The sequence below is a fragment of the Balaenoptera physalus genome (genome assembly GCF_965194825.1).
Source record: "Balaenoptera physalus genome assembly, chromosome: 4".
NCBI classification, from domain to species: Eukaryota; Metazoa; Chordata; class Mammalia; order Artiodactyla; family Balaenopteridae; genus Balaenoptera; species Balaenoptera physalus.
In genome coordinates this window covers 17,590,671-17,602,197 of record NC_138891.1, presented here as the reverse complement: position 1 = coordinate 17,602,197, position 11,527 = coordinate 17,590,671, and the positions used below count along the sequence as shown (strand labels likewise).

The following is an 11,527-nucleotide window of genomic DNA, read 5'->3' as shown; positions in this document are numbered from 1 at the left end:
ACTTTGCCCCATGGGAAACTTCTTTCAGCACCTCGGGAGGAAGAGACCCGTAATTATTTAAATGAAAGAAGATGGGAGGAGTACTCTTTGGAATGTCATCTCACAGGCTTTCCTGAGTTAGGAGTAATCTCCAGGCACTCTAAACACGCTGGCCAATGTGGAGCTGGCTTTAGCTTCTCAGGGAAGTCTGGGTACAGAGGGTGGGGGAAGAGGCTTCCTACAAGGAATTTTTTTTAAACAACATCTTAAATACAGGAATGGCATCTCTAGGGCAGGGACAGATATTCAGGAGGGAAGGATTGCTCAGTGATGGCGCGAGAGGGTAATCAGACCCAACACAGGGACCATGCCCATTAGAAAGGTAGCCATGGGAGGGGTGTATTTTTTGGCTAGAATACTGAACTATTGGGAAAGCTTTTATTTCTTCACTCACTTTTATAACCACTGGAAGTATAAAAATATGGTCCATCCTGCATTCACTCACTCATTTATTCATCAGCCAACATTACTGAGTTGCTGTTATGTTTCAGACACCATTTTTGGTTCCAAGGAATCAGCTCTGAACAGTACAGACAGGGCCCCTTTGCACATAGAGATGACATTGTAGAGGTGAAGACAGACATTTAAGAGATATTTGCACCAGGAATTAATACAGATATGACTTATATGTAGGTAAGTTGGCCAAATGAAAAGAGGGTCATGAGGCCAGTTTCTTCCCTTTCATACTCCACCTGTTAAAAAAACCCTGCAAGGAGTTGGGGGTGGGATGGGGGCCAATAATAGCCAGAGGCAGAAGGTGAGCAGCAGCCCTGGATCCCAGGGTCCCTATACTCCACCCAGAAAAGGGGAGATCGCCGGAGGCACAGAAACCAAAGGCGCAAAGCTCTCCCCATCTCACTTCCTGCTCCAGCCATGCCCTCAGGGGCAAGTGGCTCTGGGCAGGCCACTGCTGACCCGCCCCGCCCTCAAACCGTTTTCACCCTCTCTGCTGACAGCTGAAAAGCCACATGTGGTATTTCTCACACAGACTTCCTCACATGTTACATCAGTTCAGGTTCTCCAGGAAGCAGACACCAAGATGGAGTTAGGAGGGCAAGGGATTTCCTGGAGGAGATGACTGAGAAGAAGGCGGGGAGGCAGGGAGAGCCTTCAGACCACAGTGCCGTTCTGACCCCATGAAAGACAGAAGGAAGGAAGGAGAATTAAGCAGCAAGAGCCTCAGAGCAGTACAACCCCCAGAAACTCTCAGCCAGCCCCATTGGGAGCTCCGGAACAAGGACTGCCCATGAGAGGAGCCCTGCACTGGACAGAGACCGTCATGTACGTGGTCATTGCCTGTTGCTGCCAGAAGAGTGGGGCCTCGGCTGTAACACAGCAACGGATCCTGGGGGCGGTGCAGCCGGAGCCTATTAGCTCCTCTGGACAGGTTCCCTCTTGAAGGGAGAGCTGCGTGGCTCACTCCAGTGGCTGCCCACAGGGTCAGCCATGCTGGTGGCCTCACTCACGGTTCCAGTCTCCACTGCCGTGATGGACACCAAGGGAGGCTTTCCATAAGCAGAGCCTTTGGCCTCTGGGGAAGACAGTAGGGTTGAGATGGGGCCGGTGGGCACAGAGGGCGCAGGCAGGCCCCTGGGGTTTGAGGAGACACCAGAAACTTTGCCAAGGCTCAAGAGGTGCCAGCTGTGATGGCTGAATGACAACTGGGGGGGCTCAGTGGTGGGAAGTCCAGCCACAGGGCGACAGGAAGTGGCTGACCGCCAGGAGTGGCCACGTGGACAGGCCAGTGATGACACAATCCTCACAGGCAGGCAGCCCAGCCCGCAAGTTTAGTTCCTCTTCCTTGGTTCCCTATATTCTCCTTGGGGCAAATCTAGACACCCGCCTCTATAAACACCCATCTACACCCAATGGTGTCAATCCTTATGATCCTCAGGAGCTTAGTAACTGATATCAAAGAAAACACCTGAAAATTGTTTTGATAAAAAATTCAAGAATTAAGCTGAATCTATCTTAAACTAATTTTAAGTCATATTTCTCAAAATAGAATAGAACATCTTAGCAGTATATTTAGTCTAATTTAATAGTTCTTTGAAAAACTCATCCTGAATATTGCATCCAATGTTAAGAGGCCCCTGGACACACCAAGGATTATATTGTATCATGAAATGAGGAGTACACTGAACTAAAATCTCTGTAGCTAAGGTCCAAAGAGAAAATAAAATGAAATAAAACAATGCTAACCCAGCGAGAGGGGCCCCATACTTTTGAGCACCCCACATGTTACAAACACAAAATCCAAACATCCACCCTCGTGATGAGCACCACTGAGAGCCTGGGAAAACCTATCCCCAGAGCTTTTGTCCTGAATCCTCAAAACAAAGTGACTGTCGGATTGCTGTGAAGGGGCGGCCTCAGAGAGGTGCAGTGTGCTTAGGTGGAGGTGGGGTGCTCAGATCAAGAAAGACAAATTAACCTGCCTGATCCTTCCTCTCAGAAAGTATGAATGCAATAGATTCTTACATAACAGAATATAATTTCCCAGTCGTACTGAGCATCTACTTTCCTGTTCTCTTCCTGTTCCAGTGTGTGCTTCTAGATGTTCTCAATTAGTGCTGCATTCACAGCAGTTGTGTATACATGGTGGCTAAGGAACATTTTGCAATTTGATTACATCATTCCCACTGCTATTAACCTTGGTTGTCAGCTGAATCTGTAACGTTTCAGTACATAAGCCTCCCTTTGCACTCTTGGCCTGGGCCCCTCAAATCTGAGGATCAGGCCTGGACTGTGGTACCCCTGTTACCCAGAAGAAGTCAACAAAAGGATCCATAAAATTGGGCCACAGTTCATGAAAATATTCCCATGACGGATCGTTAGCAATGGTGATAATCACAGCAGCAGTTCTATAAACACACCCAAAGGCACTGGGTCTTACACATTCTGCTCTCGCAGTCAGCTCTTTGCCCTGCTCTGTGTGGTATCTCTGTGTACTGCTGTAAGAAGCATCCCTCACACCCCAGCTTGTAAAGGAAGGACCACTTCTTGTTCTACCTCAGCCCTCGTCCTCCCAGTCAGGGAATCCGGGCTGTCTGAAATCTGCTCCCTGGTGGGCTCTGGAGACATGCTTTCAGATAGCCTCCGCACTCATCCTCTGCCCCAGCACTGCTGCCCCTCTGCCTAATGTCCACGTGAAGGCATGTCTCCTTGGGTGGTTGGGCTGAGCCCCACCAGAGCCTTGCTGCAGGGCCCAGCCTAGAGACCTAACTCTGCCATTGGCCCCTCACCCATGAACGGAAATCTCTCCTCCACCGCTGCTCCACACATCTTCTCAGACAGCGCCAGGCTCCTTCTGCAGAGCCCCTTGTCTGGCTGGCTGGCTTCTCCCAGCCCCCAGACGTCCTCTGAGGACCTCCTGTGGCACCTGCCATATGGCTGTCCACCCTCAGCCCACCTAATCCCCAGGCAACTCCATGGCACTCGCTCAGCCCTGAGAGAGCAGGTCTCTCCCTCCCCAGACCATGTGGTAGTACTGCATGGTTCCTTTAAAAATAGACACTTAGGGACTTCCCTGGTGGTCCAGAGGCTAAGACTTCGCGCTCCCAATGCAGGGAGCTCGGGTTCGATCCCCTGTCAGGGAACTAGATCCCACATGCCGCAACTAAAGACTCCGCATGCTGCAACTAAAGATCCCACATGCCACAACGAAGATTGAAGATCTCGCGTGCCACAACTAAGACCCGGCGCAGTCAAATAAATAAAATAAATAAATAAATATTTTAAAAAATAATAATAAAAAGATAAAAATAGACATTTAGTCTGTCCCCAGCATGACCCTTTCAAAGTAGTCATTTTTCTCAGTTTTAAAGAAAAAGAAAGAAAAGGCCATGCTACGATCCAATTCCACTGCATTCTTAGTTACACATCAAATGATCCACCTGACAGCTTATTAGCTGCTGAAGATTTCCATTTCCAACCTGTTTCTCTGAGCTAGGCATGCTCAGGAGGGGAGATCAGAGACAGCACCCACCAGACACCACACATCTCAGGAGAAGTTCTGGAGTCTAGTTCTGGAGTCTTCCCAATGGAACCCAAGGCCTCCTTCACGTGTCCAAACTGTCAGAGATGGAAGACCAGAAAAGCCATGCAGCATGGTCCCCTAATTTTACAGGTGGGGAAACAGAGGGGCACCGAGGAGAAGCAACTGAGCCAGATCACTCTGGAGTCAGCTGCAGGGCAGGAGCTCTGACCCAGGATGCTTCTCGTCACAGAAAGTCTGTGGATTCTGTTCCCAAGAAACAAGCCCACACTTCTTCGGTAAATAGGAAGGGACTTCCAGGGCCCTTTCACCACCCCGAAAGGAGAATTGTGGCCAGGAAGTGTGGGCAGAAGTCCTTGGGCAGTCGCCAACCTAGCTGCCCAGCTCCTCATATGGGCCTGGAGCATAAGAAGAAAGTGTGAAAGCAGGAGAAGGGGAAGGGGCAGTGGAGACCCCCTCTGTCTCTGCATCCTCTGCTCTCTGCCCCCACCTCCCTTGCCGTTCCTGGATCCACACTCCTCCTTCCCACTGCAATGCATCCTGCCTGGCCTTCCCCACTGTCTCATCACCTGTGCCTCCTTCTGAGCAGAACAACAGCAAGGTGAGAAGATGCTCAGGAAAGTAAAGGAAGAGGGTGTTAAGTAGGTGAGATACACATCTGATACAGAGAGAGCATTTGATACAGCTCCCCAACGAGAAAGAACTACAGCCCTCATGCTGACTGTGGAGCTTCTTAGGTCAGTTGCCTCAACCTTGGCAGCACAATGGAATTACCTAAATAGCTTTAAAAAATACAGATGCCTGGACCCACCTAGAGACTGACTTTTTTTTTTCAGTACTTCTGAGCATCAGGATTTGTAAAAACTCCCTTGATTATTCTAATATGTACCCAGGGTTGAGACCCAGTTCTTAGAAGAAAAGTCCCTGGTCCATCTTATATTGGGTTCTCTGCTTCAAGAAGAAGCAAATAATGTTTAGATAGAAAATACTCAAATCCTTTTCCTATCCTATTCTCAGCCTGCACACCAGGAATTACAATTGTTCTAGATTAAACTGTCAGATTTTCTGCTGAGATCCTTTTCCTGGCATCCTGGGCCTCTGCTACCATTGTCAAATCTCCATACCTCAGATTCTCCAAAGTCCTTTCCAGTTCCCAAAGTCCCTTGGTATGTGGCTCTATAAAAAATGTTTAGAATCACCACTGCTATGAATGTGGTCTTTTTAAAAATCCATCTTTCCTTTCTAGGCATGATAGAGTAACTGGTACCAGGCTTGTCCTCCCACTATTAAAAAAATGATAAAATTGGACAAAATGTATGAAACTGCTGTTTCCAAGTACAGGACAACAGGCAGTGCAGGACACTGGTTGAGGAGAGTTAGGAAACACAGTGAGCCCTACAATTGCCCTGGCTTTCTGTCAGGAGCCACTTTTCCAGACAGTGGTGCAGAATAACATTACAGTCTTGTCAAGTTAAACAGACAGAGATCAGAGTTCAGAGAGGCAGAAATGGCTGGAATTTATGGGGCTGAGTACTAGAGAGGAAAGAACTATGGGAAGGAGTTCCTGGATCTACATAGTGGTCTCCTTGAGTCTACTGCTGAAAACCAAGCTGTGAATGCTTAGGGTGAAACTCCAAGAGGCTATGCAAAGAAGTACTGGGAATCTGTGGTGCACAACCCCAGAGCTTACTCAGGGATATGAGATAGTATAGATCCAGCCAAGGAAGAGAGTTCACTGGACACCAAGGGCACTTAGTAGAGACCCTAGGGGGTTATATCTTAACAGCAGAGCTAAAATAGACTTAAAGTAAAGGCTACTCTAGACCTGCCTTAACAAATTTAAAAGCAAACCTTCAAAAACTTGAATTGATCCTAAATTCCCCAAGTGTATGCTGAAACAAAATTCAATATTCTTTAAAGAGAAAAACAAAAAACAAAAAAAATCCACTCAAAAAGGCTAGTGTGACAATGCCTAGCACCCAACAAAAATTTACTAGACATACAAAGATGCAGGAAAATGTGACCCATAACTAGGAAAAAAATCGGCAACAGAAGCATACCTAGAAATGACAGAGATTTTGGAATAAGCAAACAATTATATTAAAACAGCTATTTTATATATATATGTTAACATAAATAGGCATAATGAAGAAAGAAATAGAAGGGTTAAGAAAGAACAAATAGAAATTCTGGGGATAAAAAATACAATATCTGAAATGAAAAGTTTAGTGAATGGAATTACCATCAGATAAAATACTGCAGAAGAAAATGCAAGTGAATTTGAAGATGGAACAATAGAAATTCTCAAACTGACACATGGAAAAGAAAAAAAAACTGAAAAAATTAATAGAACTTGTGAACCATGAAAACAAGTCAAGTGGTTGAACATATGTGTTCATATAGAAACGATGTCTGAAATATTTCCAAATTTGGTAATTTTATTTTGAATCACAGATCTAATTAGCTCTACTAACCTCCAAGAAGGGCATACACAAATAAAACAACATGAAGGCATATTGCTAAAACCAAGGATAAGGAGAAAATCTTAAAGGCAGACAGAGGAAAAAAAAAAGACATACAACATAAAGAAAACAAAATGAGAATTCCCATAAATTTATCATCAGAAAAAAATGCAAGCCAGAAGACAATGAAATGGTATTTTTTAAATGCTGAAAGAAAAAACAAATCAGTCCAGAATTCTATAAGAAGTGAAAATAGGCTTCAAAACTAAAGGTGAAATAAAGATATTTTCAGACAAACAAAAGTTGAGAGAATTCATTGTCAACAGACCTACTTTACAAAATAATATTTTTTATAAATATAAATAGAAAATTTTTATAAATATAAATAGAACTTTTTCAGGCTGAAGAAAAATGACTCTGATGGAATCTTGTACCTACATAAGGAATGAAAAGTGTCAGAAATAGTAAATAAGTGGGTAAATATAAAATACCTTTTCCTCATTTAAAAATTTATTTAGGGCGGCTCCCCAGCCCCAGGCCAGGAGGCCCAGATGGGGGAACCCCGGGCTGGGGTCCCCCTGGACGATGGCAGCGGCTGGACAGGAAGTGAGGAAAGAAGCGAAGAGGGCACTGGCGGCAGTGAGGGGGCGGGCGGAGACGGGGGCCCAGACGCAGAGGGTGTCTGGAGTCCAGACATCAAGCAGAGCTTCCAGGAGGCCCTGGCCATCTACCCACCCTGTGGCCGGCAGAAAATCATCCTGTCCGATGAAGGCAAGATGTATGGTCGGAATGAACTGATTGCCCGCTACATCAAGCTGAGAACAGGGAAGACTCGAACTCACAAACAGGTCTCTAGTCATATCCAGGTTTTGGCCCGAAGGAAATCGAGGGAAATCCAGTCCAAGCTCAAGGCCCTGAATGTGGACAAGGCTTTCCAGACAATGGCCACCATGTCCTCAGCCCAGCTCATCTCAGCACCTTCCCTGCAGGCCAAACTTGGTCCCGCTGGTCCTCAGGCCCCAGAGCTTTTCCAGTTTTGGTCGGGGGGTTCTGGGCCCCCCTGGAATGTTCCAGATTCCAGAAGCCATTCTCGCAGACACCGTTCTCCTTGTCACTGACTCCTCCATCTACTGACCTCCCAGGGTACGAGTCCCCCCAAGCCCTCTCACCTCCTGCTTTGTCCCCACCTGCCCCATCACCCCCAGCCTGGCAGGCTCAGGCTCTGGGCACTGCTCGGTTGCAGCTGGTGGAGTTCTCAGCCTTTGTGGAACCTCCGGATTCAGCTGACTCTTACCAGAGGCACCTGTTTGTACACATCAGCCAGCACTGCCCCAGCCCCGGAGTGCCCCCCCTCGAGAGTGTGGACGTCCGGCAGATCTATGACAAATTCCCTGAGAAAAAGGGTGATCTGCGGGAGCTGTATGATCATGGGCCCCCCCACGCCTTCTTCCTGGTCAAGTTCTGGGCGGACCTGAACTGGGGCCCGAGTGGCGAGGAGGTGGGGGCCGGCGGTAGCAGTGGTGGCTTCTATGGAGTGAGCAGCCAGTACGAGAGCCTGGAGCACATGGCCCTCACCTGTTCCTCCAAGACGCAACGTGCCCAGCTGGAGGACGGGAGGTTCGTGTACCGCCTGCTGCGCTCACCCATGTGTGAGCACCTGGTGAATTTCCTGCACAAGCTTTGGCAGCTACCCGAGTGCTATATGATGAACAGTGTCCTGGAGAACTTCACCATCCTCCAGATAGTGACAAACAGAGACACCCAGGAACTGCTGCTCTGCACCGCCCATGTCTTCGAGGTCTCCACCAGTGAGCGGGGGGCCCAGCACCACATTTACCGCCTGGTCAGGGACTGAAGGGGGACCCCAGAAGTGGCTCACCCCCGGAGTACCCTCCTCCCAGGAAGGACCTCCAGCTTTCCTCACGCTTCTTACTTGGTGGGGGTGGGGGTGGGCTGCTCCCTCTTAGGACCTTAAAAGCTCGGTGGTGAGTTGAATGGGCTGGGACTGAGAGGATGGATGGATCCTGATATTGGGACCTGACAGGGGTGTCTGAAAGGACAGATCACTCCAGAGCATTTGACACTGGGGACAGGAGTGAGACAACCCCTGGGACAGCACTGGTTTCTGTCTCTGACAGGCAACCTCCCCCTTCTCTGTTTTGGATGTTTTGGAGGGCCCCAGTTACACATTGGCTTGTCCCTCTCTGTTTTTCAGCACCCCCTTCTTCCCAATCTGCCTCTCCTTACCAGCCCCATCCCGGAACCCTGGTATTGAATTTTGAATGTTAACCCTTTCTGTGCAGGAGTAGAGCCAGGTGGGCCCTGGAAGTATATATATATTTTTAATATAACAAGAGATATTTATAAGTGGGCGTTAGGGTCGTGACTTTTTCTCAGCTGGGCAAGCAGTGGGGTGAGGCTTTTAAATCTCATGTCCTCTTCTAAATGAGCCGTGGGGCCAGACTGTGTTGCCTCCTTCTCCTCCCCTCCCCTCAAAGTGTGTTGGTTTGTGTTTTGACAGAGGATAAAGCTATTTTACCAAAAAAAAAAAAAAAAATGTATTTAGGAGATAACTGGCTGTTCGAAGAAAAAAATAATAACAATATATTGTAGGATTTATAACAGAAGTAATATGTATGATAACAATAGGACAAAGGATTAGAGGCTTAAATATATTGCTGTAAATTTCTCTATTACACCTGAAGTGATATAATATTATTTAAATGTAGACTGTGGTAAGTTAAAGATATACATTGTAAATCTTATTGCAACCATTAAAAAATAAAACAAGACATATAGCTAAAAACTAAAGTGGAGTTGAAGTGAAATACCAACTGAATTAAAAAAAAAGAAAACAGCCCCAACTATATGCTGTCTATAAGAATCCTACTTTAATCATAAAGACTCATAAAAGTTAAAGGTAAAAATGTCTTTTGTAGAAAAGGATATAAAATGCAAATACTAACTATAAGAAAGCTAACAATGCTATATTAATATTAATTAAGTAGGCTTTAGTTCAAATAATATTATCAAAGGTAAAGACGGACATATCATAATGATGAAAGTGTCAATTCCCCAAGAGGATATAACAATCCTAGACATTTATGTACCCAAAAGTAAAACTTCACACCACATGAAGCAAAAACTAACAGAACTGAAAAGAGAAATAGACTTTATCCATAATTACAGTTAGATATTTCAACATTTCTCTATTAATTTATAGAACAAGTAGACAGAAAAACTGGCTAGTATATAGGAGATTTGAACAGTAATTAGCCAACTTGATTTCATAACATTTATAGAACACTCCACCAAAAACAGCAGAACATGCATGCTTTTTAAGTACACATGGAACATTCACCAGTATAGACCATATTCTGGGCCATAAAACAAGTCTCAATAAATATAAAAATATTGAAGTATATGTTCTCTGCCCACTCAGAATTAAATTAGAAATTGGTAACAAATGTATCTAGGGGGAAAATTCCCCAAATATTTGGAAATTAAAAAACAAGCTTCCTAATAACCTATGGGTCAAAGAAGAAATCATGAAAATATTTTGAAGTGGATAAAAATGAATACACAACATATCAAAATTAGACCAATGTAGCTAGAGCAGTACTTGGTAAAAATTAATAGCTTTATATGTTTATATTTGAAAAGGTCTAAAATCAAGTATATAAGCTTCCACTTTACGAAGTTAAAAGATGAAGATCAAATTAAACCCAAAATAGAGAGAGTGAAAATCAATGAAAATGGACAAACGATAAGAACATCAATTTTTAACCTCTAGTTTTTTTTAAAAAGATCAGTAAAATTGATAAACTGTTAGGTAGATTGACCAAGAAGAAAACAGAGAAGACACAAATTGCTAATATCAGGAATGAAAGAGGGCACATCATTACAGATGCTATAGACATTAAAAGGATGAAAGGGAATATTAGGAACAACTCTATGCCAATAAATTTGACAACTTAAATGAACAAATCATTTGAAAAATACAATTTAACAAAACTGGAAAAGGAGAAATAAAACGTCTGAATAATCATATGCTTACTAAAGAAATTGAATTTGTAAATAAATTTCTTTCCATAAGGAAAACTGCTGTCCTAGATGGTATCACTAATGGATTCTTTTGAACATTTCAGAAAGAACTAATACTAGTACTACATAAATTCTTTATAAAAGAGAGGAGGGAACATTTCCCAATTTGGTTTATGAGGGCAGCATTACCTTGTTACTAAAATCAAGCAAAGATGTTACAAGAAAAGAAAACTATAGACCAATATCCCTCATGAATACAAACACAAAAATATCTAACAAGACATTAGCACAGAAAGTTTAGCAATATTTAAAAGGGGTAAAGTATTATGAACAAGTAGGGTTTATCCCAGGAATGCAAACTTGACAACATTTGAAAATCAATCAACATAATCCACCATATTGACAGAATAAAAGAGAAAAATAACATGACTGTCTCAAGAAAAAAAAAAAGACATTTGACGTAATTCCACATCTATTCATGGTAAAAACTCTCAACCAATCAGGAACAGAGGGGAATTTCCTCAACCTATAAACAGCATCAATGAAAAACCTACAGCTAACTTCATACCTAATAGTAAAGATAGAATGCTTTCTCCTTGAGATCAGGGAGAAGGAAAGAATGTCTGCTATCATCATTTCTATCCAACATTGTACAGGAGGTCTTAGTCAGTGTAAGAGACAAGCACAGGAAATAAAGGGCATTCAGATTGGAAAGTAAGAAGTAAAACTACACTGTTTACTGTGTACAGAGTTTCAGTTGAGGAAGATGAAAAAGTTCTGGAGATGGATGGTGGTAATTGTTGCACAACATTGTGAATGTACTTAATGTTACAGAACTTTACATTTTAAAATGGTTAAAATGATAAATTTTATGTTATATATATTTTACCACAATACAAATTAATAAACCTTTAAAAAGTAAAATTGTATTTTCAGATAACACAATTGTGTACATAGAAAATCTAATGAGCCTACAAAATGTTAC

At 43.8% G+C, this 11,527-nt stretch overlaps 1 pseudogene across 1 annotated transcript; it reads left to right on the top strand.

Annotated features, from left to right (window-relative positions):
- The first annotated feature begins 1,587 nt into the window (after positions 1–1,587).
- LOC309660335 (transcriptional enhancer factor TEF-4 pseudogene) lies at positions 1,588–8,428 on the top strand (annotated as a pseudogene). The gene has a single exon. The product of its transcript is annotated as a transcriptional enhancer factor TEF-4 pseudogene (transcript).
- The last annotated feature ends 3,099 nt before the right edge of the window (positions 8,429–11,527 follow it).